The 23,770-nt window shown below is 40.2% G+C and overlaps 1 protein-coding gene across 9 annotated transcripts in view; it reads right to left on the bottom strand.

The window, feature by feature from the left end:
* The window catches only part of TENM4 (teneurin transmembrane protein 4), a 585,909-nt gene that overhangs the window by 443,567 nt on the left and 118,572 nt on the right, over positions 1–23,770 (bottom strand). For all 9 annotated transcript variants that reach the window (XM_058419235.1, XM_040055308.2, XM_058419240.1 and 6 more), the window contains one exon: positions 17,649–17,821. The gene's annotated coding sequence lies outside the window, so the exon portion shown is untranslated. The remainder of the gene's footprint in view (positions 1–17,648; positions 17,822–23,770) is intronic.

A 23,770-nucleotide genomic window follows, 5' to 3' on the forward strand; every position in this document is an offset into this window, starting at 1 on the left:
CTCCATGTTTTTGTTTGGGATTTTTTTTGGTTTTGCACATATGAGGGAAAGTGAGGATGCAAATAACAGAAGATTCTTTTTCATCTTTCAGTCACTCTGATCGTGTTTATAGGTCTGGGCAGTATCTCGTGAGTAGATATGACACTGCTGTGTCTACAGGACTCAGCTCAGCTCCAGGTCAAAAAGCGCGACTGTGTTAATAAGGTTACAAGTCTGAGCTCTTATATCCTGCTAATACTGAGCCTATTAGCACAGGTTTGGCCATAGGCTATGTGGTAACACTGCTTGCTGCTTGGCTTGGAAATGCAGGCTCATGTAGCACACATCACAACATTCCGTAATGCAGAGAGAATTACTGTCTTCTCCACCTGTGAGTGAAACTAGCACCAAAGAATATGTGGAAGCTTTGTGCTTCCCTAATGGCAGTAAAGGAGTTGTGTCTTCTACATACAGAGAACACCAGGAGGCCCACGATAACACACAGTGACGGGTACTCATCCCTTTGGAAAGGAGAATAAGAATTGTTTCCAAAATCAAAGAAATTCAAGAGAAAAAAACACTAAGAGGAATGCAAAAGCAGGAAGGATTTTGCAGCCTCAGAGTCCAGAGGAATATGTTTGTGTTTATCCCCTTGCTGTGGGGTTTAACTGGTGCTACATTGCAGCACGTCCAACTGGCACTTCCCTGAACACTGAGCCTTGGCTGCAGAATGCACAGATTTCATTGCAAGATTTTTATCCGTGCAGTTGGAAGGCTGTTTGTCTGCACATTTCAAGTAATCCAAACTGCTTCAAAGATCAGTTAGTAAATTATACAGATTACCATCTCAAGCCTGAGCAGAGGGTTAGGGGTCATTTTTGGCTTTTTTAGGCTGCCAGGAGAGAACAAATATGACTTTCTCCAAAGTGGCATGCATCCTCATAAAAAGTCCTCGTGCTTTTTATTGACTAACTGGACTGTGACCCTTGAAGCCAGTACTTTGTGCTTAGAAACACACAGAAAATGGTCTGCATAATGCTGCAAAGGGTTGGGAAATTACAGATTGTTATCAATAATTAGTATGATTTTTTTTTTTCCGCCATTTACTTAGCAAAAAGACAGAAAGAGCCTGGGTCAATGGCAGTGGTTCAGGCCTGTCACTTTTCATCAGCTTAAGTGCTGAGAGCAGATGTGAATCAGGTTACGGCTAAAAGCTTTATACACTAGTATTCACAGCCAAGAGTGCATTGCATTTGGTTAACTTTTATATATTATGATTCCAAAAAGGGGAAGGCTCTTGATGACTAAGAATCCATTTGAGGTAATGAGAACTTACTTGGAGCTAACAGGTTCAACTTTGTTAAGGAGTACAAGCAAATAACCTGAATCCTGCTGCAAGATATGCTGACAACTCAGTAGTACCCAGTACAGACAACAGACTACAACAAGCTTCAACCCACAGCATCATGCAGCTCATGTGACCATCTCCACCCCCTTTATAAGCACATAAGTCACATTTGTTGATAATAATATCCAGTAGATGACTAATAAATATAGAACTCAGAAAAACCTGTATATGCATGGAAAAGGGGGCTTAGTCTCCAGAATAGAGCTTTAAATGGACTCATTGCAAGACAGCTCTTCTAAATTTCCTGTCTCCATCCAACTGCTCAGTTAGCTGAAAACAAGTAGTCATGCTTAGAAGATAAAGCATTCTTGTATCTTCTGGGATGCAAATTCCCATTTTGCATTAGGAAGTGTTTGGAGACTGGCTGCAAGAACATCCATCTGCTTGCTTGCCAGAGCAAAAGGAGCTCAATACCTGTTATTAAGTCTTACCTGTCATTTCCATGTCTACTGGGGTGGCAGAAAAGCACTAGTCAACACCTTCTTAGTTTCAGTTAATTAGATGACCTAATTTTTAACCGTGTTTTGACATGGGGATTTGTGGATACACAAATCATGAGTCCAACATGGCAATATTATATTTTAAAGTGGTTCAAGACAAGTAAAGTGAATTTGGGGTGATCTTTAAGGTCCTTTTCAATCCAAACCTTTCTAAGGTTCTATCAGGATGAGCCTAGGTCAGCCTCGTAGATACTGTTTTTGCTATCTGGCATATCCTTCCCACCCCAACATAAGAAATCATCCAGTCTGTGCATAGACTTATAGAAAGGTATGAAAAAATACTATTTTTTTTTTGTAAAACAATATGCTGTCTGTATTAGCAGCCACTTTTTAAAAAGCCCCCAACTGCAGCTGTCAGCAAGAAATGCAAATAACAATTCTACGCTGGCTTAAAAGTAACAGCTTTCTAAAACCCTGTTGTCTGTATCATTTCCATGTTTCTTCTCTTTTAGTAACTCTATCTTACCATAAGAAAAATGTCAGTTGTCTTCCTGTGCAAATCTAGGATTAATGATGTAGAAAACAGATGCACGGCAGAAGCAACGTTTTTGCTTAACATACCAAGTTGTAGATAGGGTTTGAGACTGCAAGTAAAAAGTATAGGAGAAAGAGAGAAGGTTTCAAAAAACAGCCTAAGGGTTCACGTTCTGTTCCGCCCACTATATAGAAACCTGGAGAATGATGACAGCAAATATGCATGTGCACAAATGCTCACAAACAAAAAGGAAGGAATGAAGCAAAATGTTCGGGTTTGTTGTAAAGCTACCACTAGGAGAGCTATGGCAATCACTGGCAGTGATCAAAGTCTCATCATTTATTTTAGCTGCTAATAGCTGGACCAACAAATAGTTCCAGCTTGTATTCTAATCCTGTTGCCAAGTCTGCTGATGCTGTAGAGAAGCCTGGTACATCTCAGGTAATCTGAATGTGAGCAAAGGCAGCAAGGAAAGGTTTACAGCATCAAAAGTAAAATCTCAGAAAACCAGCAACCAGAACAGTGCTAAAAAATCCCCCCATCTTCATGATTTGAGTGGGACACTGACCACGAGGTGGAGTCAGAAAAAAATAGCAGGAGCCATGGTGAAATATAAATCATTTTGTTTTCTTCTGAAGTGTGTAGCTTTCATTTCAGCTCTGGTAGGGGAAGGGTGGATAAAGGGCTAGGTTCAGACACCTGAAATTAGACCTCCACAGGAGAGGCAGGTGTCTTTCTACACTTCAATTACAGTCAGGGGAGACCTAATCAGCACAGTCAGTGGAGTCTAGAAAGCCATTTGGCTGGTCAAATGCAGGTGTCAATCTCAGGGTCAGATAAATAGCCCTCAAGGCTTCATTGTCTGCATTGAATAGATCAAGTTTAAAAGGAACTTTGCCATCTAGCTCACAATTTGATTCACAAGACACTAAAATCCATCTGTTTGAACATGCTGATAAATCCTGCCAAATGCTTATTTTTTTTAATATCTTTATTTATTTTGATGTGGCACTTCCCAGGTCATGTGCACACCTGTATTAAGATGAAGCAATAAAACTGCTCAGGCACAGCATATCTGAGACCATACAGCACCTTCCAGTACCTAAAGGGGCTACAGGAAATCTGGAGACGAATTTTGACAAGGGCCTAGAGGGACAGAACAGGAGTTAATGGCTTTAAATTTACAAAGCGCAAGTTTAGAATATGTTTAGATTAGACATTAGGAAGAAATTCTTCACTATGAGGGTGGTGAGGCACTGGTGCAGGTAGCCCAGAAAAGCTGTGATGGCCCATCCCTGGAATTGTTCAAGGTCAGATTGGATGGGGCTCTGAGAATCCTGGTCTAGTGGAAGATGTCCCTGACTATGATAGAGTAGTTGGAACAAGATGGTCTTTGAGGTTCTTCCAACCCAAACCATTCTAGGATTCTTTTAGTCGTTTACTTAAATCAGCATTCTCACTGTGATATTGCAGGTACCTCTGTCAATCTTACAAGGCAGCCAACAACTGCACACTGCCTTGACTGCTGTGCAACAACAGATTTTCAGGAAGATAATAAGCAATACATTTTCCCCAAACTGAAAAATATTTCATGCATTTCTACATTCCCCTCATTCTGATAATGCTCATTCTCTCCTTCATACTCATCTTCCAGCTTATCATACTTTAATGAAGTTCCTCCCATGCATACTTACAGATATACAGATCTGAGATAGAAAACCAAGGCCAGTGCAATGAAAGTGGAGTACTGAAATGCAAGTACCTCTCCAAAATTTGGAGTAAACATATAACACAATCAATAAAATCCATTTTACAACAATCTAAACCCTATTTATTGTATGTTAAGAGTTATTTTATTTGGTTGTCTTTTTTATTTTCTAAAGGTGTCTCTTTGTACAGAACAAAAAGCAGTAACTGCTGCAAAACAGATATTATTCAAAATAACCTGCACTCACAGCTTTTCATCTTTCCTCACCTTGAATCAGAAACATCTCAAGTGAGAGCATATTATGTCCAAAGAGATTACTTGACCTCGTCTAGAACAGTACACCAGGAGGAAATGAATGGAAATTTTCTTCATTTTCCATAAAAGCTTATACTGTCCTTGAACAAAGTGCTAACAAGGAAACATTATGCTCAATTAAATTGTTTATTTCTGTAAATTCTCCAGGCCATTGCATTTTGTTATTGATTATGTGAAATCAAAGGCAGCATTTTTACAGAAGACAGAAAGGGCCAAAATTTTACCCCAAACTGGTAACTTTATTGACACTTAAATTCCTGAAATGTGCCAAACTTTGTGTAGCAATCAAAGCTAAATGACAAATCCCCACACCTCCTTCTTCTGGTAGAAGTAGCTCCTATGAGCCCCATACTATGGTTTTGCAGACTGGGAACAAATGTAATAATTGAGAGGAGAGATGAAATCTCAAGAGCTGCTGCATACAAACCTGCATTCAAATCACTAAAACACAGAAGAATTTCTCCAGCCAGTAATTTTTCTTTCAAGGTACTTTTATAAAGAAGGTCATATATGCCCCTTTTGGTATGAGATGGAGCCCATTAAACCTGGTGAGTTGTAACACAACAAGAATGACATTGTTAGCTCAAATAATCAGCTTGCAAAACACAACTTTCTTCATGGCATCAGTTCCAATAGTTTTAATAACCTTGTTGTTTTTCCACTGACATCAGTGTGTGCTGAGGAGGTGTGAGAAAGAGAGCAAGAAGTGGGCAAAGTCTGGCCTGTTTGCCAGAACAGCACCACAGAGTATAAGACATTTGCACATGTCTTTTTGACTAAGTAATTTCACACCTGTCACAGGAGAGAGTCAAATACAATTCTTAAATCTTTGATATACCCTGAGGTTCCATCACTTCATCTCTCCTGAAACACAAAATTGTTCATATCTCATTAATTGTCCTTTATGCAGAGAGTTTTCAATTAAATTGGGAGTAGTGTTGCACTCCTTACTTTGTGATACTAGCCCCCAAAGATTAATAGATTGCTCGTAATTTCCGAATTGCCGTCTGTGTTCTACTACACTCTCATCATTTGTTCTGATTATGAGACCAAACCAGAAAGTGTCTTACAGAGAGTGGCAGTAGCCATCTGGATCCCCGGGGGAGCCATTTTGGCAGAAAGAATGGCTAACTCAGTCTGAATGCAATGACAAAACTAAAGTGATTGCACAGAAGCTTGCAGCTCCATGGAGGAATCCATGCAAACTTAGACTGAATTTACTAACTCCTAAACAATGTCTTCCAACAAGGTGTCTCTGTGCACAATCAGCTCTGTGCGCTTCTGAGTTAGTGTGGGGTTTGCAGTAGTGCTGAAAAAGAGACACAAATGAAAATAAAAACCTTATAATTGTAGGAAAACCTTATTTTTAAAATTAAGTTCTTCTGAAAAGACAATAGTAAACAAAATAATTGGAATATGTTTGCCTAAAGGAGTCACATTGTGTCACTAACCAGTTATGCTTATTACCCTGCTTTTATCTTTCTTCTTTCATACTTGCACTCAATAAATACCATACAGGTGTTCTAACAATTTCACTAAGATTAACTCCATGCTCTGAAATATTACAGATTTCAGAAAAAAAGTAGGGTTTTATATTCACAATCTTGTAAGGAAAAAAGAGCTTTATTCAGGATGTTAATAAAGATAATTCATCTTTTAACCCTCTTGGGTTTGAAAATAATTCTCCCTACAAAGAAGCAGAGCCGTAAGAACCTCTTGCTTGGACCACATCCGCTGCCAAAGCCCTTGTGATTGTCTACAAATATCAGTGGTCCCCTCCAAGGTTCTGAAAGACCATAGCTACCTGACATAGCTCATGATCAATGATGTTCTTCATGACATCTCTGTAACCTTTTTCCAGCAAGACAAGGGTTTGGTTTTGGGAAATAGACTACGATCTTTTTGTCCTGTGGGCTCTGGGGTCTCCAGTGCAAGACAGCCATGGACATGTTCAACCAGGTGCAGAAGAGCATCAGAGATGTATCTGAGGGATGGAACAATCTTTTTATGAACACAGGCTGAGAGATTTTGGGTTGTCCAGCCAATTCTCTTCAGGAGAAGAGCGTGCTCTGGGAGAGACCTTACTGAAACCTTTCAATACTTGAAGAGGTTTATAAGGAAGACAAACACTCTGTTCCCCTTTCCTCCTCCTTTATGTTAATTTTTATTGTTGAGCAGAACTCATGTGATATGGAATATCACTTTGATCAGTTTGGGTCCCAGCTGTGTCCCCTCCCAAGGGCCCAGTCTACTGCTGAGGGGGAAATATTAGAGAGACAGCCTGGATGCTGTAGAGCACAGCCCAGCAGTAGTCAAAGCACTGGCACGTTATCAATGCCTTTCTAGCTACCATGGTGCAGCACTCTAAGGGCTGCTAGGGGGAAAAGTATCTCCATTCCAGCCAGACCAAATTCCACATCCAGGATTTTTATTTCTGGTATTTTAAGTTTTGGTCCATCTCAATTAAAATCGGTTAGAAGTCAATTTCACAGCTGCTGGTTTTTAAGATCTCACAAAAATGATAATTCACTGCTAGGCAATAATTTACTTCAACAGAGCAATTCCCAGGATAAAGCTGACACATTTTTAAATCCCTCTCACTTTCCCTTCCTCATAACCATCCTTCTGTAAACCAGGGGTGGGGAAAGGACAATGATCTTTTTTCTTGAGAAGTATGGGGAGGAAGGAAACTACAGATCTGTTTAACTTGCCCACAGCCATATCTCACTGGTGATATTAGTTTCCAGGTATAAGGTGAACAGGAGTTGTCTGTGCCTTGTCCATTGAAATCTGAATCTTACTTGCTCTTCACTTTGCCTACACTAACGGCATTTCATGGAAATATGAGCCTGAATACAAGACATTCCAAGACTGGAGTTTCAGAGGGTTTTTTTTCTAATGTGAAATCTCCTTTTTCTTAGTTAAAATATTAGGACTATACTTATATTTTAAAACTTATCTTAAGCAACTTCCTGATGGATCAAAACAAGATCAGTCCTCTGGTGAAATTTATTTTTTAAATAAAGGTTGAAAACCTTGTGCCCGAAACCTAAGACACATTTTCAAGTGGATAATTAAACCCAACTGCCCTCACGGGGGGTGGCCTTTAGAGCAAGCTGGTTGCCAGTACAAGTCTATTTAATATATTGTATATTATTTATTTCAGGTTTGTTTGGTTTATACTGGACTGCATGGAATTGAAAATAGATGGGGTAATACGCATTACTTAAGCTTATGTAATTGGATTGCTCACAGGGGTGAGAAAGATTGAGGAGAGGAGTACTCCACCCTGGACCCCCAAATCCAGCCAGGAGTTGCATTTGGATGTCACATTCAGTAGTGTGATGCAGACCACCTCTGGAATGCAGCCAAGAGAGGGATGCCATGGGGCTTAGTTTGCATCTCTGAGGAATACAGAAAGTTTTACCCAGATCTAGTGGAATTCAATTTATACATCTTTTTAGAGCAAATCTAAGCCCAGCATTGCAAAATTTGAACATTGAATCATTAGCTCAGCTGGTATATTACTGACTTCTGGTAAATCTCAAGTTTATCTTTCCTCTGGGACAAAATCCAGTTTATTTGTATAGCAAGTAGCAAAATGATTCCTTGATCTCAATTAGTTGCTAGTGTAATATGAACGCTCATCTTTAATAACCGCAGTCTACAGAGGCCTGAAAAAGGGTCAGGTAAAGAGAATCTGGATTTAGTAGAATCCTGACAAAGCTCTGCTTCCAACACCAGGCCTAAATATTATCCAAGTTTACCTCTCCTCTTCTAAAGACTATGCTTTCAACAGCAATGAATTAACACAGATCCGACAAAGCTAGTGGGATTATGCATGTACAGCACTAACTGATAATTGAAGCACATCCATTTTCTTCAACATTATTTTCACATCTTTTCCCCAATGACTGGCTCCCACTTATTTCTACATAAGTTATGAAAGTAGATCATATGCCATCTGCCTCCAACCTTACCCTCCATTACCTACCTTTGACGTGGTTATTTTTGAAGAGGTCTACAACAGTAATTAATGTATTCCCAGTCATCTACTCAACATGGAGGCAGCCTTTGTTTTATTTTTTAGAGCATTCTGTGCATCAAGGTAAATTTTAATGCCAATTATCAATTAAAATATCCCAGTGTATCACCTGCAATATACTTTTAGATGGTGAGATAAATGCCACCATAGAAACATTTCTCATTTATTCCTGATGTGGACAAACATGCCTTAACTGCAGCCCACTACTAAATTAAAAAAAAAAAAAAAAAAAAAAAATCCCACCATTTCAAAGAGTCAAACATCTGCCCAATTCCAAAGGACAGCATCAGAGCACTTAAACAAAAACACAGCAGGGAATTTAATCATGAGAAAACTGAAGTGAAAGAAGGTTTTGTAAGGGCACAACTAGTTTTAGTTCTTTCACAGCAAAAATAAAAGGGTCAAAGAGATCAAGAGGTCACCCATTCATGGGTTAAAAAAAAAAAAAAAAGAACAAAAAGGACTTTTCTATAATCTACTAGGCACTACTATGCAGTGCTAGGAAATGTCCAGATCAGAGTTTCCCCACCCTGTATTCTACCCACCTTGAAGGATAAAGAAAACAAAATCCTTGAGCTTCAACCTCCCAGCCAGCTTTTATCATAATCCATATTATTCGGAAAATAGACTGGAGGTGACTTATGTGGTGACCTCTCACCACAATTCAAAACGAGTCTTAATGAACTAGGGTAATTCATTCCTCTGGCAGAGCTTATGAGATAAGGCAAGACTGCACTGGTGGGCTCAGCAGACTGAAATGTTAATCTTTTGTAGTCCCTGCTCCAGAGGACCCGCAGGTCAAATCCTGGTGCTGCCGAGAAGCAGAAGTGCCTTTGTCTGAGGTTGGAGAAGCATGGTTCTTGATTTCAGTGTTGCCATTCACTCTGCAGAATGTAGTGTGCATGTGTGAAAGTAAAAGCCTGTAAAGTTATTTAAAACCATACAACAGAACTATCTGTTGAAAGGCAGAGAACAAAAGCTTAAAATAAGGAAAAAAAAAAAAGAGAAAGAAAAAGAATAAAAAAGGGAGGGATTTAAGGAGTCTGAAACAAAAAAAGACAATAAGACTGTGCTCCCAACCTGCACTTCTGGCCCTTGTCCTCCTCTCCGGGTCATTAAAAATCCACTGTGACATTGCTTCAAGAGTTAGAAACGACAAGTGAAACATCTTTGATAATTCATTAGAAAAATAGCAGCAAAAGTATTATTTACCTTATCAAATGTGATAAGATGTAAACATCTCTCATTTTCTCTCTTTCCTGCTCCTAAATAAGCTAGCTGTTTCTGAACTCCAGTGTACAGAGCAGTCATTGGGATTTCTTCCTTTGAATCAGTAAAACAGAGGTGCTGAGAAAGATAAGGATCTGTTTTAAGTTACAGTGGAGAAGTATGTAGCAAAAAACTGATATGAAATTCCCATATTCCGAGTTCATGTAGATTTCCTGCTTGTGCATTTCTTTCTCTTGGGCCTGGAAACACTTGCAAGGCAGCAAAACCAGTGAAAAGGTCTTTGGACATCTGACCAAAAAAAAAAAAAAACCTCACAACCAAACAAACAAGTAAGGAGAAAATTATAAACTGCATGCCTGCACGCAAATAAAGTAATGGAGAAGAGTTAGCAAGGAAGGTCTAGGACACTTCCTGGGAAAAAGAGAGTGAACACAAAGTTAGAAAATAGTTTTAAACTGATTAAATGGTTTGCTATATTCTATCTCTTTTTCAAGAAGATAGCAAGGTGAATGTACACAGGAAATAGAATTTCTCTAATATGGTAATAGCAGACTCTAGACTGCTGGAAATTACATTTAGGTGGAGAAAATATACCTGGGAACTGCACATAGGCATCCTGATCTCAGCAAGTTCATCCTGGATGTGGCCTGTTTGTGGCCAGCAGAGATCAGCCTCCTGGCCAAGTACAGAACTGGAGTCAAAGCACCAGGGGAAAACCTTGATTTCTCTTACGTCACGGTGAAATTTCTGCTGTACTGTAATGGGGTTGGAATGCTGGGCTGTAGGCTGACCCCTGTGAGATGGGAATGTGTGGTAGGAGCTACTTCAAACTACTGACACATTTCTGAATTAATTAGAAAACTATTCTGGTATTGAGAACTGCAAATGGGCTTCTGCCTTTGTGGTCAGGGGTGATGAAGGACCAGTTCTGAAATCCTCTCAGTATATACTGTCTTAAAACTCTGTCTATTTTTTTTTCTTTTCTTGTTGTTGTTCTTTCTGTGTTGAACTTGAGACTGTTTGAATGATGAACCACACAAAACACAATTAACTGCATTGCAAACTGCTCACTTTTCAGCTCAATGTGGTCAACTCACTTGCACATTATTATTGTTATTATGATTATTGCTATTAATTTTTAGGAGTATGCTAATGGATCTATGGATGTGTGGATATTGTGTGGCATGGAACGGCAGTTTGGCTTTAGTTATAACGTTACATTTTTCACCTTGACCTAACTTCTGCAAAGGAGAAATGAGGAAAAGGTTGTTTCTAGGCAAGAGAAAATTCTGGGGCAGGGTTTGAACAGGGGTGAGTGCCACGTCACATCAGAGATTCCACAGGATGCTCTCAGTGGAAACCTCAGTGAACAGCCACGATTTCTCACACAGGTGCTGGTTTCGGCTAACCATGACACCAGGTATAAGGACCATGACAGAAGACAAAGGGCGCTCACCTCCAGAAAGAGAAGTTCCTTCAAATTTAATGTCAATAATCTTCTGTCAGTGTATCCTGCAAACACATTGCATCCTTGTGTGCACCCTTGACAAACAAGACCAGTATTTTTGTAATAATTTTTCTTAGTCTTTTCCCCCCTCTTATTATTATTTCTTTTTTACTCAGCTCACAGATTTCTCAAGCCTGGTCCTAAAACCAATTCATCAATAGAGATACAAGCAAGACTGGAAATTGAACTTGAATGATGTATTAAGAAGACTCACCATTTCTGGGTAATTAAAGTTATTCATGGTTAGATTTGAGCAACAACAAAGAGGCATGATTTCAACAAATTGATAATTTTCTTTTGTGGCCAAGCATTTGAAGAATATTTCTGCTGTGATGGCAACTCATGCCAATGCAAGCTAGTCACCTAAATTTGAAGAACACTTCTGTTCTGAAGGCTGCATTCCTGTAATATTATACAGAAAGCATTTTCTTCTTTATTTTTATTACTTACTTTAAGTTGGATTTGTAATGACTTTTATCAAAAAAGACAAAAGAAAAGAGGGGAAGTAAGAAAGAATGGAGCAATATACTTGGAGCAATATACTTGGCGAGCTCAAATAAAATATACAGCGATATCACAGAGTAAAGCCCTATAGTTATACCCATTCCTTTATTTCCTACAAGTTTGCACATTGCAATCCGCTAAATCAGAAGGCCAGATCACTCAGCTACCTAGATCCCTTGCAGTCTACTCAGCCAAGGGTGAAATTAATTGAAATTCAATGGTCATATGCTGATTAACAAGCAGAGAATCTTTCTCAGAAAACCACAGAAATCTCTTTTGCTTTTGAATGCATGAGTGATTAGATTTAGATTAGAGAACTTATATAAAGATAGCAAGATAAACAGTTGCCATGGCCTTTTCTTAGATCATAAAAAATAATCAGATTCAGGGTTCGCTTTCTAAAAAGAACAATCTGCAGAAAGAAAAATAAAGGAGCATCTTAAGCTGCTGTCACCACACTCTAAAGTGCCCACACAATAGGTTCACTTCAGAGTGAAACCAGTTCTCCTTTTGGTTCATTTGCTGACATTGTCTGATGGGCAGATTTGCTCTTTGTAAAGAACATTTCAGAAATCCTGAGTGAAAGGTTCAGAGCTGGATGGAGCAGACAATCTTTCATCCGTTTCATGATCACAAAATTCTGGCACCTATGTGGCTTGCGAGCAACTGAAAGCCAGGACGTGGGAAAGGCTGCTTGCTCCTGGAGCAAGTGTCTGAACTTGAGCCCCCAGAAGTATTTAATCAGAAATTTGCCTAGAGGGTCTTTTTGCCATTTGTCTTTTCTGCTTCCCTCCATCTCTGAAAGAGTTTCTTTTTGATGAATGATTGCTATCTGCCACCACTCCCCTTTAGGTGAAACTTTATGCCCTTTAAACAGCATTGACTAAAGACCAAGAAGTAAAATAAAAGAGGGAAGTGTTAGAAATCCAGGAGAGCAAATCTGAGTCTTGTTCACTGATTAGTTATTGAATACACAAGATTTTGCCTTAAACACCCCAGAAGCATCACATTTAACTTCTATTTGACTAATCAGTGGAGGAAGATGACAAAACAGTTGCTGCCTTAGCAGGGACACATTTGTGACCAAATAAACAGATATCGCTGGATAGGGTTTTGTGTGAGCAGAGCACTTATACAACAGCTGAGTATCTGGGCTGCTGACCCAAAATGTAAGGTGCTGTCTATACCCACCTGTCTACCCTCTCTTACTCAAACACCTTAATGGAAAACACTACCCCTGACACGGGGTAAAAGTTAACATGGATGTGGGAGGCTCAGACCACAGGGATCTTGGAGTGACCTAAGGTTGAAAAGCTGTTATATGTGATTAAAAATACAAACAAACAAACAAACAAACAAACAAACAACCCAGTTTGAGCATTATATCTGCTTATTTATGTCTAAGGTCTTCTCTTTCAGTCAGTCAAAAAAAAAAATCTTTTGGGTTTCTCTGGAGTGAAGGCTAACAGAGTGACAAGCCAAGTGTGCAGGACTTAGTGTTAATGCGCCCAAGTGGCTGACCTAACACCTAACTAGCAAAACCAAATTTTGTCCAATATCAAATTGCTGGAATCAGCTAAGAACGATGAGCTAGGAGCTAGACATTCCATGAAGAGCCAACATTATATAAACTCATATTTCACTACAGAACCTCTAAAAGAAAGAGTTGGACCTTTCTGTTTGTTATTCTCATCCCAGACAGACTCTGTATCTTTAGCACACGCGCTTCTAATTCATAGTCCCAGCAAAAAAGTTAAGAGCTGAAGTAACAAGAAAGCTGTGGTACCACTGCTGTCCGTAGAGACAAGATAAATGGCACAGAACGTTCCCTTCCCCCCTAAGGTCCCCCCTGTCTGATTGAGTAGTCAGTTCAGTGCGTTGCCTCGCTTGTTAAATTGCCACTTAGAGGAAGACACAGTTAACGTGGTCACCACTGAAAATACGCCTCCTGTGAAGTGAAGTCGTCAGGTGGCCACTAGATAAGCCAGCTAAAGAGGGTCAAGAAAGCTGTCCTCTACTTGATAGCAGCATCTTAATAGCTTTCTAAAAACAGTAGGCCATCAAGTACCTAGACAATTTAATTTCACTTCTCAGCTGGAAAATAAGTACAGTACTTAGTTTCATTGAGAAAAGAGAGGGAAAAAAGAGAACTCATTTGCCCATTTGCTCACTCATTTTCTGTGTTAACTCAGATGTACTGTAAGCTGCAAACTTTCAGGAAACTTTCTATGCCAATGCGCAGTGACACTTTAGTATCAGTATTTCCCCTGACATCTTTATAAGCTCTTAGCTTGCTTGGCTACCTTGTTATGCTATAGGAAATACCTAGGTGACATTCAGAGATGATAGTCATTGCGTAAATGTATTCCTGCTACTCCACCTGGTAGTGATACAGTTAATAATAATAAAATGGATATACTGAGTGGGCACCTTCTATCTCTTTAAGCTTGTTAAAAAATCTGGTGCTGCATTAAGTATTCACAATTGCATATATTGCAATAACATGCGAGCCACTGAACACTGGATTCTTCCAGAGTTTCTTGCAGACTTGCACAAGCACACTGTTAAATTAAATTCTCTAGTGAATGGTGAAACAAAAATCTGGAAAAGGTCCAGCTTTTCCCAGCTTCTTCATAAATGGTTCAGAACAAACATTCTTCCATTTTGTCATTAACTGGATTGAAATGATACTTCAGATGAAGCAGAAATTTGCTTTCAGCCTTGCTCAGTCTTCATCACAGTGGGACTGCTGTCCCAGAGTAAAACCACGGTAAAGACCTCAGCTGTAAAGCTCCCTACAGCAAAGCCACTGACTGCTGTCAGAGTAATGTGGACTGGGCACCAGAGCAACAGACAGTCTGGAGTGGCAAGAGCAAACCTGTGATTTATCTGCCCAATTTAGGATGTGTTGTAGTCACTTACAGTAGTTTTTGAAATATCTTTTGTTCCAGTGATGCAGTGTAGCCAGTGTTTTAGTATGGCTACAGCTCTTCAGCCCTGCATGCTAAACTTGATAAGCTGAAGATATGCCTATAGGTCTAAAACTTCATGGAAAGGACTCCATCAGTGCTGGGGTGCATGACATTTAACCACAAGAAATAATGGTTCTTACTTGTCTTGATGGAATTTTTTGACTGCTCAACAAAAGACTGTGGTAACAGAAAAAACTTTAATGATATTATTAATTATTAAGATGATCAGAATTATCCCTTTTAGTTTTCTAAGCTAAAATACAGGCTTTTTAAAAACATTGAATGTAAATGCTTTCACATATGACAGTCTGGAAACCTCTTAAAATGTTCCCACCAACATTGTACTGGCAGAGTCTTTTATATTCTGTGCAACTTCCCAGGCAAAAATCTCATCAAGGTACCAAATTAAACTGTCATGCTGCTCTGTGACTCCTGAACTGCTGACACGCCCCAGCTGTAATGCATGTTATTAATAACACCAAGTTGTCAGGAAAACAGTTTCCAGGTCATATTGTAAAGGCAGCTAATTGGTAACAATGAATGACAGATTCCCTTTAAACTTCTGGAAATAACTGGATGCAAACAATGCCACATGATGGAAAATATAGAGACAGACAAGATTAATACTTATTTTTGTCACAATTGTACCTCTCACTAAGACCCTTCTAAAAAGTCAAACCAAAGTATTTGCAGAGAATCTAAAGCATCCAAATGCTTCACTTTCCAGACAGGAATTAGTCTTCAGGCAGCATAGCCGGAGAATGAATAAATAATGTGGGTCACGGTTGATTATTATTGTTAATCTATAATAACTAGCTACTCAAACATAAAGTAAAGGTTAAATTTCCAGAGGTGTTGAGATACTATTGTTAGCTTCACGTGCCCAAATTAAGACCACCAAGCTTATACTTCAGATTCCCTCTTTAACCTTTGGAGAAACAGAGGCACTGCTGGAGCATAATTCATCACATCTGCAACAGTTGTGAACAATGCCTCCTTTAATAGTCCCTCTTCCTTAACACCAAGACTAAATATAGACTGAAGTGCTTAGCATAGATGAAGACTTCGAAGTTTAAACAAGGTGAATCACATCTTTTTGAGAATGAAAGCCACGTAAGACTGGCTTGTCCAGAAAGATGGATGGAAGGATGCACTGCATATGCAGCAGGTCAGTGAGTTTGGGAGACAAACTGTTAGAAGCTATGACTTCTCCCTTAGTGGCCAGCTTCATGAGCAGGAAAAACAACAACAACAAAAAACCCATATAAAACACAGTTTGAATAGCTTCTGTTTATCGCTCATCTTATTAAACTAACCTGCTACCAATTTTGCATACTAAGGAGTAATGTATATCCCTCTGGGATCTGCCTTTCAGACAGCCTCTGGGGTCAGGGCAGACACTTGGAAACTGAACATCTCCTGTGGTAAGCACTGAGCAGGAAGCCTACATCCCGTGAGTGCTTCTAGTTTGAAGACAGGAAGGGATTTAAGCAGTACACAGGTGAAGTCATATCACTCTGCAGCAGGGTGAATTTCATCCTTGGTGCCTCCACTCATCATCTGCAAAATGATTCAGAGATGCACAGGCTATAAGGCCAGAGGGATCTGTATCCAGCCCTTCACAACACACAGACAAAACAGCTATTGCCCAGAGGTGGATTAAGCCTTCTGAAAGATAGCTAATCTTGTTTTAAAGAACCAGAACGATGATGAGTCTAACATCAGTCCTGGTAAGGTGTTGCCACTCTTAATTACCCTCACTGCCAGAGAATTGCACTTTCCTTCAAGGTTGAATTTGTTTAACTTTGTCTTCCAGCCAATGAATCGTATTATGCCTTAATTTGCAAGACCAAAAAGAATGCCCTCTTTAAAAGTTTATCTGGGCATTGGTGTTGGCATATGGAAGCCAATCCCTTGTCAATTTGCACTTTGATGAACAGAAGGCAGTGACTCTGTAACCTCTGTATTGCATAGGCTTTCTTCCTGGATCTTGTTTTTGGGTTCCCTTGCAATTCTCTGAAGTTTTCCCTCATTGCTCTTCAACTCAATGCAGGAGAGACAGGACAGGATGGCTACAGGACACCCTGGGCTCAGTGCACGCATGGGGGATCATGTGGGTATGGATGGGAACGCTTGACCGCCAACATGCAGAATGAGAATTAAGCTTGGCTGTTTGGTGTCACCTTGCTGTCTTAACAACTGTTGTCTATCTCCACCCAATCTTCATCAGGGCCAGCTCTCTTCCAGCAGAACCATGCAATTCTGTCTATTTTTGAGTAGATTATGTGGTCTGCACAGAAATTTCTGAGTTTTAACTCCTTCTTTGTCAGAGGTCATGTGTTTTTCCCCTCTCCCTGAGATCCAGAGAGTAATTGCTATCTTGTGTGTTGGTTTTTTAAAAAGAAGTATTTATCCAGCTTAAATTTACTGCCACACACTCTCACTGGGTAACGTCTTGCTACTAAAACTGGGTTCCTGAAATGTTCAATGGAAACTGTGTACAGAACATGGTCTACATAAGTTTAACTAATTGTATGTCTTTTCTGTCTGAATTACTGTTTCAATCTTCTTTCGCTTACACAGAAACTCTCTCCTCAACTAGAACCAATTTCATAATTTCTCTGTTACTTGTGTTGTATCTCTCTGAAGTTAATACTGAACAAATGCAAAATTATACCATTATTTCACAATATTTAAAATATTTATAGCATAATAACACACAATGTAATATTTTCTTGCTATTTTGACTGCCATTGATCTATTACTAGAGAAAATTCCAGTGAATTTTGTGCAAGCAAAATCCACCTTTTTTTTTCTTTTTCCCTTTTACTGGGGGTGCAGGTTTTCAGACACTCAACAATCAGGCAACATACCAAGAAAATCAGGAAAAAATTGCATCCGCTTTCTCAGATTAAGGTTGTTTAAGAGCATTTAAGTTCAGCCTTGGTTGAGAATAAAATTGTGAAACTGAGTGGGAGGAGAATTGAAGAAATAAAGCATCCTACCATGAGTCTTGGTGTGTGTTGCCCCTCTACTCCATTTTGGTGAGACCCCACCAGGAGTTCGGCATCCAGCTCTGGGATCCTCAGCACAGGAAGGACACCGACCTGTTGGAGCAAGTCCAGAGGAGGCCACAAAGCTGATCAGAGGGCTGGAGCACCTCTCCTATAAAGACAAGCTGAGAGAGGTGGGGTTGGTCAGTCTGGGGAAGATTCTGGGGAAACCTTACAGCTCCTTCCAGTACCTAAGTGGGCTCCAAGAGAGCTGGAGAGGGAATTTTGACATGGGAATGGAGTAATGGGACAAAGGGGAATGACTTCAAACAAGGTGAGATTTAGATTAGATCATAAGATGACATTCTTTAATCTAAGGCTGGTTAGGCATGGACACAGGTTGCTCAGATAAATGGTAGAACCCTCATCCATGGAAATGTTCAAGGCTGGCTTGGATGGAACCCTGGCAACATGGTGTAGTGGAAGGTGACAGGGGGTTTGGAACTGGGTGACCTTTAAAGGTCACACAACCCAAACCATTCTGTAATTCTATGATCCTTTAAGGTCAGAAGATGGGAGGTTTTTGCATAAGAAGGGGGTCACCCTTCTAATGTTTTATCACCTGAGTAAAGAGGGGGAGGCAAGGGGAAAATGATAAAAAGAAGTCTCTCTGAAGAGTTATTCATCAGTAGAGATGAGATCACTTCTGCAAAATCTGCAAGGTAGCAATTCCTGGGACATGCTGACAGCAACACAAACTGGACTGGGGCCCTGAAATTCTAATCATCTGCATGACACTGTGGCTGAGCTGCAAATGCTGTGCCCTGCAACAGTAACCCATGGCCACAGTGGAGGATGAATCTCCAGCTGCTGCTGCAGCACTGCAAGAAGGTTTTCGGAAAGACAGGATGAAAAAGGAGACAGTGGATAAACATATAAACAAAACCTGAGGAAGAAGACAGTCTGAGGGGCTGATGACCAAAGAGGGCTACACGTTGTAACTAGCAAAAGAATGCTTCCAAGTCATGGCATGTATAGATACAAATGTGAAAAAAAATGATATGTGAATATGTGAAAAAGATTAAGATGACAATGGAAATGAGAAAACAACCAACCTGGACAGTAGAAAGAGGGGCATTCATCAAAAAAGATACCCCTGCACAAAGGTCATGGGTTAACAGCAGAAGTGGTAAATGTAAATGTAGACTTGGTAAGAATAGTCTGATTCCCATAGGACAATAAGAAACTAAGGTCTGGTAGAAAAGGGATACTTAAGAAAAGTTCTAGGCTCTCTCTTGACTCTGACAATGCCTCTGCCAATATGAAGCTGTGAACAAGCTATTTTCAAATTGGGAGTCTTCTGTCTGTTTTGCTTAAAAGATAACCGTGGCAAGAACAGTGACCAGTTTATTGACATTATTTATGTTCAGACATAATTGTGAAAGTACCTTGCAGTTGTGGGATAATTAAGTATTACAACAGCACTTGAATAAATTTCATCATTTTCAGTTTTGGAAATAGGGAAAGTAGGACACAAGAAATGTGCCTGGCATCATTCACATTTTAAAATCAGTAGTTCAAGGCTCTTTTTTTTTAGACCGGATGCCTGATTGTTCAGCAGTCCACTGCAAATAGTGTGGAAACAGGATTTCCACTAAAGTGGGATTACTGCACTACTCTAAAAAATGCCAAGAATGTAAAATAGGAATTTCTGTGAGTCTAATTAAATTGATCATAGTCTGACAAATCTTCTTTCTTAGCACTGTCAATACCCATTGTCTCCCAGAGGGGCTAAACTAGATTGGATTTCAGCAGCAAGCCTCTCCTCAGTGCTCCAACAACTTGTTGGCCTCAGTGACCACAAAAACCAGAGCTTCATGTCCCCATTTATCTGAGAGCCAGTATGAACTCTTCCTTGCTTCAACCAGCATCCTGGCTCTTCTGTGGGCAGTTCTGAGCTCTCCTATCTGCTCACAGTCTTTTTGTAGACTTTTCCTGCTGTGGTGTACTGAATACCACAGGCAGAACAGCAAAATAGAGCTAAAGCAGGAGGTAAGTGTTCTGCTGCATGCGCTTCGAAGCAAGAGCACTTCTGTGGTTTTCTGCTTTCTACCACACCCTGCAGCTTCAGAGTTGGTTCAGGGCCAAACCTGGCCTAAAAACCCTGTCCTCAACTTCCTTCTTGCTTGTGGGTGTAAAAATGTGAAGGCAGGTCATCTAACATGGGTCAAATGTATTTCTGACATTGCCTCATCCTACTAATTTCCCCAACAAGACTTCCCTAGACCTGTTGGAGAGAGTCCAGAGAAGGCCACAACAATGATTAGAGAGATGGAACCTCTCTCCTGTGACAAAGACAAAGGTTGTTCATCTTGGAGAAGAGAAGGCTTCCGGATGATCTCAGAATCCCTTGCAGTTCCTTAGTGAAGTGGAGAGGGACTTTTGACAAAGGCATGGAATGACAGGACAAGGGGGAATAGCTTTAAACTAAAAGAAGAGAGATTAAGATAAGATATTAGGAAGAATTCTTTACTATGAGGGTGGTGATGCGTGGTCACAGGCTACCCAGAGAAGTTGTGAATGTCCTGTCCCTGGAAATGTTCAAGGCCAGGTTGGATGGGGCTTGGAAACCAAACAAGTGGAAGGTAGCCCTGCCCATGCCAGGGGCATTGAACGAAAAAAAAAACAGGGACATGATTTTTATTGTCCCTTCCAACTCCAGACACTGTGATTCTGTTGTTCCAGGCTGCTAAAATACAGTGTGTGACTAAGCTTACTCTACATGCAAAGGCAAGATGGGAAGGCACTGAACAGGCTGCTAAACTAAGATCCCAATTATGAGCACCAGGGTATCATTTCTAATAAGACAGGATGTAAATGGCCTCCCTCTGCCTTGCCACTCTTTGCAGCCCAAGGTACCTGCCTTTGTGTACACACACACTGGGGACCACTTGTCTTAATGACACAGATGATGAGGATTTAACGCTGAGCTCAGGTAATATGCATTAACAGGGTTTTATCTGCTGCAAACAAATGGCACTTTACCGTCCTTTTAGTATTTTAAAAAGACCTTCCGTAAAAACCATGAGCTTGTTTTATCAGCATGAAATAAAGAAAGGATCTGGAGAGGCATCTATCTATCCTTCCATCCATCCATCATTAGATGTAATTTAATACTTAATGACATTTGTGATCATCATGCTATGCTTGTAATTGAAAATGAATAATTGAAATTCCAATTACCACAGGGGTCAGTGTAAGGGGAATTCGTATGGTAACTTGCTAGGCAATAGCCTAAATTTGCAGTCATGTTAGGACTGCAAACAATGTGTCTCATTCTTCAATTATTTATTGGGAAATGTCGTCTTAATTTCACTTAGCTACTTCTGCGAACACTCAGGGCATTGTCCTGAAAGGCAGAAAATCTACACTTCCTCGTGCTCATTCAGCATCTAGCTGGAGAGTCCTGGATCAGCACTCCTGTGGGGCTCCCCGTTGGCATCTGTCCTTACCAGAGCAGCTGAAGGTACCACCAGCAGACTAAATGCACTTCAATACAGACCACACATCTGTCAGCGTGAGGGAAATGGCAAGAAAGCACAGAGCTGCACAAGACCAAGAGTACATGATACCAGTGGAGTTAGCCTTAAATAATCGATCCTGGGCCTCAAACAACATCCAGTGGCAAATCATCAACATAACAAAAGAGGCTCATTTTCAGGCTATTAGCTGCTTGCAGTACAAGGAACTTCTCTGGCTTTCTCAGAAATCTGATCCCCTAATGACTGCAGAAAGGGCAACAGGACAGAAAATAATTACAGTCTGTCAGACAGTCTGGCATTCAACCTTCCACATGGTCCAGCAGACGGTGTCAAAGATTTGACCTCAAGGGGGTTTAAAGCACATTGTCAGAAAATGCTCATCTAAATGGTCTACAGAGCATCCTACAGATGATCCATGTCTTAAGTGAGCAATACTTAGCAGCTGAAATGTGCTTGATTAGTACATCTAACCCCTGATTGATTGGTTTTTTAAATAATTAATTGCCTTGTTCATGGGGGAACAAAATAAAACTTTAATAAGTGACAAGAATCTTAGTTTCTCTGTAGCAGGCTACAAGAATGTTAGCTCTTCTTTTCACTGCTCGGCTTAAAAGTCACATATGAAATCACCTGTATATCTGCATCCAGAGTTGCAGAACTTCACTGCTTTCCTAATACCCAAAAATATGGCTTAGTGGAAATTTCCCTTCAACTGCTTCAATTCCAGTAATCTTACATATTTCTTTCACTTATCTTTCTATCCATCTGATCTTTCCAGAAAGATACCATCAGTTTAGGCAATAAACTCTGAACATGTGACTTTAAAAAGAAAGGTGTGAATATGATAAATTATATACTCATATTGGTTTTTTGATTAGGCTGCTGGTCAATTTACGTTGGACCTTTGTGTACAGGCAAGTCTCCCTTAGCTTTTATTTGAACCAGTAGAAGCAGGTCTTTCCAGAAGGCAACTTATTAGAACAGGTCATGGAGGGCAGACAGAACCATGGAAAGGCTAAGGTTTGGAAAGAGGTCATGGTGGCAATGGAGCATTGTTTGCTCATTAGGCCAGTACTGCCAAGTCCACCACTAACCCACATCCCCAACTGGTGGTCCACATACCCTTTGAATACTTTCAGGTTTGATGATTCCACCACTTACCTGGGCAGCATATCCAAATGTATGAAACTGATGCCATCCATCTTAAGATGCATCTCTTTTAAGTGCCCCAGTTTATGAAGTAACTCCTACCCAATGTGTAAGGCTTTGTGTACTTTGATCAAAAAAGTGCAGAATGTCTCTGACATCCCACTGCAGATTCAGGTGCACAGGTAGAAGGAGACACACAACCTGTGATAACTAGCTCCAGCAGGAGATATATATATATAGTCCTTTGCTAATACAATCTGGAAGGACTGGTTACTTCTTCAAGTACAACCTGGTCTGAAATTCAACTAGCAGGACTGAAATTATTTATATCTTTTCGACACAGATACCAGGGTGAAGGGCCAGAGATAATCATATCACAGTCTGGTCCTCACCCATCCAGTAATGACCCTCTGGCTTTGTCCAGTAAAAACAAGTACCACTTTTTTACTAGAAAGAAAAAGGAATGGAAGTTTTTTGCAGAATTACCTGGAAAAGGCTCATCTGAGCATACTCACTGCCCTTCTGTGACTAAGGATCTTCCCCCTTCCCTCCTACCACCAGCAGCAATGAGTGTCCCAAATTCCAACTAAATTAGTCCATTGCACACTCCCACCAAGACCTAGATTCATTTTTGCAGCAAATAAGTATTTCCTTAATATTCCAAAATATCTGTACCCCAGAACATAAATTAGTGCTCTTCTCCATATGGCCCTCAGTTATCCTGTCCTGATCGGTGTTTCTTGGCAGGACTGGATAATAGGCACTAAAGAGACAGTCATTCAACCAGGGCACACAGCAATTTTTAGATGAAGAGGAACATGCCCCTCAATATTGAACCAACATCCATTCTTCTTTGCCACACAAATGCCACCACAGGAGATAGAGTATGGCCAAGCCAAGCACTAGTCGGTCTTCCATACAGAGCCAGCCACTTCCACTGCAGATCCATGGCATCAAAGAAGTTTTTCTATATCGCAATTTAAACTTTGAAATCTCTTGGTGCATAAATGGTAAGGTGTTAAAATGTTCTTCATGTTGTTGAAGCCTGTGCCTTTTTTGGGTCACTACTACCATACTACCATGCAGATGACAATGTTGTTATTAGTGTGAGATTTATAAGGACCAACTGTCCTTAGAGAGGCTTTTTAAACAAACCTGATTTCAGCTTATGGAACCAGACCATCATTATGTCTCTCACCAACCAAAGAATGTGTGTTTACACAAGGGGAGGCCATGGGTCAGAGGCAGAGAGCAGAAGCACAGACAGTGCAAATCAATATTTTTAGATAGTTTACTGTTAAATAAACTGTAAGAGCAGGCCCAGCTGGTTTGCATCAGCTTCACCACTCTTGGTATCAATGGAAGAAGGACTGTTTACTTGTATCGCAGTTATGGATCTCGGCACAGTCATCTCGATAAACTGCTGCCTGGAAAACCTCACAT

Source organism: Hirundo rustica, chromosome 2, assembly GCF_015227805.2.
Source record: "Hirundo rustica isolate bHirRus1 chromosome 2, bHirRus1.pri.v3, whole genome shotgun sequence".
NCBI classification, from domain to species: domain Eukaryota; kingdom Metazoa; phylum Chordata; class Aves; order Passeriformes; family Hirundinidae; genus Hirundo; species Hirundo rustica.